This window comes from Lutra lutra, chromosome 7 (genome assembly GCF_902655055.1).
Source record: "Lutra lutra chromosome 7, mLutLut1.2, whole genome shotgun sequence".
Taxonomy (NCBI): Eukaryota; Metazoa; Chordata; class Mammalia; order Carnivora; family Mustelidae; genus Lutra; species Lutra lutra.
In genome coordinates, this window is record NC_062284.1 from 14800660 (window position 1) to 14806136 (window position 5477).

General features: G+C 42.7%; 1 long non-coding RNA gene across 1 annotated transcript; it reads right to left on the reverse strand.

The window, feature by feature from the left end:
• Positions 1 to 993: 993 nt before the first annotated feature.
• On the reverse strand, positions 994 to 4214 carry LOC125105075 (uncharacterized). Its single transcript, XR_007128804.1, has 4 exons — positions 4075 to 4214; positions 3765 to 3844; positions 3031 to 3128; positions 994 to 1950 (listed from the first exon to the last, which is right to left on the reverse strand). It is a non-coding gene; the product is annotated as an uncharacterized LOC125105075 (long non-coding RNA).
• Between the last annotated feature and the right edge of the window lie 1263 nt (positions 4215 to 5477).

The window sequence follows — 5477 nt, forward strand, 5'->3', positions numbered from 1 at the left end:
ATTCTGCTTTATGGCCACAAGTGTTTCCTTCGTTACAAAGTCACTTAAGGAACAGAAGCCCCCATCTCTACGTTGTATCAGCCGGTCCATCTTTATTATATTGAATAGCATTTTGTCTTTACACATTCATTTTGGTATACGATTGCATTTGGAGGGTATGTTTCATTGCCATGTACGTAAGTCTTCACTGGGTTCTGATTTTCTTATTTCTTGTGTTTCAAAGGACAACTAACATAATGGCTGCTGTAAGCCTTCATATTAGCTTAGTTCAGAGGCACTGTGTCTGTGAGGTGGGATTCAAAGGTCTGGTCTTCCCTTTGGTTAGTTCCAGGTCCTTGCAGGACCCAGGGGCTCACTCCTGACAACAGGGTCACGTTGCATCCCTGGAGGATTCCCCAGCAAAACATTTGTATACTTCTCTGGAACCCCAAGTTTTCTACCGCTGTGTTATTTTGGAAATAGAACACAGACATTATTTTCGAATTCTTCATGGGAAATGTTGATGTTTTAATAAAGGGCCATAAGAACTTCATTAAAGGGTCATAAAAAGGCCAATATTAAATATGGTTCTTTCTTTGCATCTTGGTCTTGTGGCCCCCATCCCCCCACTTTTGGGAGGAATATCTCACAGGCGAGAGAGACTGTATTCGATTAGGAAACAGCTTTGTGATCCCACCCCAAGGTTCTTACCCGAGCACGAACCATCTGGCTTTGCATGGGGTGAAAGTGTGTCAGCTCTCCCAGAATTTCAGCATCGGGCTAGGGGCGCGGGCCGGGGCCCTCTACTGGAGAGCTAGCCTCTGCCCTTTGAACTTCTCCACCTTCCCACCAGTTCCCCCAAAACAACTCTGCGAAAGACAGGAGTCAGCCCCTGAAAAGCATACCAGGCATTTTTAAACACAACCCTGACATTTCCCCAGCATTTCCATAGCCCAGACTCTTCCCGTGTACAACCTCCCCATACCCCCACCCCCCTTCAATCAAATAAGGCACCCGCTCTCTCATGCTACTGCAAAGAAGGAAGAAAAAAAAAAAGTTGGCAATTTAATTCAAACAAAAGAAGCTTGAAATCTATAAGCACAGCAACTCCGAGGCTTCTGGCAAATAGAATTCTAATTAGTATGCTGCTATTTTTCTTTTAGACAGATGAGCGATGCCCCCTATTGACTCTAGCGGGCAGGCTGGTAAGGGGGAAAAAAAAAAAAAGAGGGGGGGGGCAGGTGGGGGCTAGCCAGCAAACACTGCAGATTGCAAATTATATTGCAAACCTTGCCAAGTCCCGGCTCTTGGCATCAGATTTTTAATGACACCCTGGAAAAAGGAAAAAGAAGCCCTCCGCTAAGGGATAAAAATGAAGGGTTTTACACTGTGATAAGTCTTCGCTTAAAACCCAAATGGCCAGGCACACATTAGGGTTTTAAAATATTCATAGATAGAAGTGAAAATGAGGATATGAGGAAGTACATTTGTTGCTCGGTCAATTGACAACTCATTCTGCATATTAATACAGAGCGATGATCTAATTTTAAAGGGATAGTCTATTCCCCCCCCCCCCGCCCTTTTTTTTAATGTGACTTTTGATTCCTCCGAGACTAAGGGCAAAACATCACAGAAATGTCTTAGCAATGACACAGAATGCCGCTTTCTTTTGATGTAGACCTGGGACTAACTACTTCTTTGGTCAAGAATTCTGGGGGCTCGAAAACTATGCTTCTCTTCTTGTGTAATCTCTCTGATGTATCTTGACTGAGCACTTTGATTTTTTTTTTTTTCTTTTCTCTCCCCCCTTTCCCTTTTGCGGTGCACGAGGCCTTTCACAGTTGTAGGATTTTATACACAAATAGACAGATCATCACAGGCAGGAAGGCCATTCCTTTTAATAATTAGGACACCTTCTGTTTTGAGGGAACAAGCTTTGGCATCTCTGCTCCCATGTTGAAGGTCTGAGCACTAAGAAAAAGCAAAAAAATAAAAAATAAAAAATAAATAAAGTGAAAGAGGTCCAGCCCCAGACACTATCATTCTCTGAACAACATGAGTCTCCTGAAATTGCTTTTAATTGGAAATCTTAAAATGCATCTTCTGTAACATCTATCCCACCAGACTCTATTGCAACTATCCTGGGGTGAGGTAGGAGTGATAAATATTTCACTTACTTTTTTGTACACCTGTAAACTGGGTTTTGTTTTTTCGGGACAACATTGGAGGTCCAGAAAAATATATATATAATATGTATAGATAGATAGATAGATAGATAGATAGATAATGGCCATAAATATATAATATCAGATATAATAGATTTAATAGATATTTTATATATGTATACATATATATAGAGAGAGAGAGAGTGCTAAGCATTGTTTTGACTTTTTGATTTAAATACTACGTTTTTCATAAATTAGTTGCATACTTTTGTCCTAAGGGGGCAGAAGCCCATGTGTTGATACCACCAAGAGAGGTCCTCTTCCGATGCAAAGGAGTGTGTCTCTTTCAAAACCAAAATGATGACATTAAAACAAAGTGCCAAACCATGGCCAGCACCAGCAAGGCCCTGCTCTTGGGAGATGGAAGATGGAAGGAGTCACGGTAGACGTGTTGGTCCTATTAGCCTAGACCTAGAGACAGTGTGTACTTAGATGACCAGGTCCCAGCCAGGTAAAGAAGCAAAGTTCAACTCAACTCCCGCAGGAGAGAATGAGATATTCCTTTCAAGAAGGAATCATACCCCAAATCCTAGAGAATGCCTTTGCTGCTGTAAGGAGAAATCGACATACGTGGGTCAGGTCCTCCTGAATGTCATTAGAATCAAGATTTTCTTGGAAAAATAGTGACATGGAGTCTCACGATGCAATCCAAACCCTATATAGACAAAATAAACCCCTAATCTACTTAGTTTAAAGCTATTTAGGGTTTGTTGTTGTTGTTGTTGTTTTATGTAAACTTAACACATTCTCTTTAAAGTAATCTTTCTAAGGTCACTTGGCAATGGCTCAGAAATGGGGGGCGCAATTCTAATTTTTCATGGCTTACCTGCAAAGCAGTTACTGTGGAAATCTTGTTGTCTGAGTTGGTTTGGGATGATAAGAAGTTCAGAACCACCGTTGTCTGCGGCTCCTGGGAAAGAAACCCTGGGCATTGAAATTTGAGAACGATCTTTAATGCCGTCCCAAATAATGATTCACCTTATGTGATCCCCTAGTGACTAAGTCAGTAGTTTTAAGGACAGTGTTGCATTTATTTGGAAAGAGGAGACAGGAGGCTGGGTCAAGTCTTTAGCATATGAGACCAGGCACGAAGTTTAGGGGCTTTACATCAAGATAGTAAACGGGGGAGTCAAGTGTTGGTTCGGAGAGGGAAAAAAGGGGCAGTGTCCTACCAATGGTCAAAACTTGCAATTGCTCCTGAAAGAGCAGCTTTTCAGGGAAAAACTTTCTCCACCTCCGTCCTGCCCCCCACTACCCCCAACCTTACATACTGGTTGAATTCTGTTTGCAGGTGAAAGGAGGTGACAAGCAATTTTAGCACCCAATGGCTTAAAGGAGTTCAAATGACCACTGCAGTGATATTAACTTGTCAAATTGACCAGTATTTTCTGTCATTGAAACATTAGAATGAGTAGCTCCAGACAATAAAATTGTTTCAATTATACTGCATTAGGGCCTGGGCACAAGTAAGTAAAGATGCAGAAGGCAAAAGGGGGAGCAGCAGTCCACGTGTTACTGAAGGCTGACAGTAGAATTCCACTGGAAACCATTTATGCATACCTGTGAGAGGGACGTAAGGCAGTGCTCGCTGATGAATTTCCATGGAGGGAAGGAGCAGATAAATCTACACCAGACCCCCCCTAAAAAAAAAAAAAAAAAAAAAAAAAAAAAAATGTAACTGTTTATTCTCGTAATATTGGCTATGGATATGAAATAGATGAAATGAAATTATCCCACGTTATTAAAGTCACGGTACATGGGTGCTATTTACACCAACTGAGTATTCACTGAGATTTCCTTTATCAATAGCAAGGAGGTGAGATAAAAAAGAACAATTTTCATAGTCCAGGATAAATACTGTTCTGCTCACCCTTCTGTTCGCCCCAGAAGAGGTGCTGATCCTTCGCAATCCCCCCTACTTTGTTTCTCTGAGGCCGGAAGCTGCCCGCAGGGGAGAATTCTGGAGCTGGTATGGATTCCTGTTCTGTTGCAGGATGCTGCAGAGCGGGGAAGCCAAGTCAGAGTCTCTAAGCGGGGTGACGTGTGCGTGCGTGCGTGCGTGCGTGCGTGACTGCGTGCGTGGGTGCACTGCCCAAACTTCCGGGTTCTGAATGCCAGACCACTTGGCGGTGCTTCTATGATGCCACGATTCTGACTTTCCTACTCAAGCAATGCTTAGGATGATGAGCTGTTCTCAAGCCAAGAATCTTAGGGTCAGGCTGGCGGGCAAAGAGCAGATCGAATAATTGAACGGGATGTGTGTGCATAAGGAGCAGGTGTGTGTGCCGGGCGGGAGGGTAGAATGATACTGTCTCCTCTTTCATAGCAAAGATCCATCACGTGTCTGAGAGGGTTATCTACCTTTATAATGACCCCTTCTTCTTCATCAAGGAGGAATAGGCTCCTGAGAGAAAACTATTATCCAAAGAAAAGACATTCTTCCTATGTACTTCCTTTCCTTCTCTAGAGTTGAGATTACTGAGGTGTTTTGGGTTTTGGTTTTTCATAGTCGGGCTGCCTGAATTCTAGCCTGTTCTGGTGTGGCCAGTGTTCATAATCCTGTATGATATTTTAAATAAATGACCCCGTTTTGGTTTTTGTTATATTGTATTTATTTTTTAAATTTTAACTCTAATGTCGTTAACATGCATCATTACATTGGCTTCCAGTGTACAGTATGATGATTGAACAGTTCTATATACGGCTCAGTGCTCGTCAAGATGCGAGTTCTCTTAACTTCCTCCACCTATTTCCCCCGTCCCTCCTTGGCTACTGAATTTGACAATGTTCGTGGGACACCTGTTCTGTTTACAGCACTGTGCAGAGCACCGCGAGGGATAGGGAGAGGAGTAAGACACGGTCCCTAACCTTGTGGCGCTCAGAGTGGAGTGTGTATGTGGGCATTTTTGCAGAAGTGTATGCATCTGGGCAAAGGCACATTTAATCCCAATAGAACGTAGACTATGATTTGCCCTTTGCATTGCCATAGCGGTTGGAAATCCCCTTTCGATAGTTCCTTTTCTTTTTCTCAAGTATAATAGAAGGTGTTCTAACTACCAGAATGAAAGCTTCCTCTTCAAAGTTAAACCAAGTGGCTAGGTTGGGCGCTGGGGACTACCACCTGCCGTGGCTGTCCCTCCATCCCGTGGTAATCATGCTCGGAGGTAATGGGCATTTAGGTGTGCTTCACAATTACCTGTTTAAAAACCCTATCTAAAAATTGTAGATTCTACCCTCAAAGTCATGGAAATGTCTTAAAATACACTGGTCTCT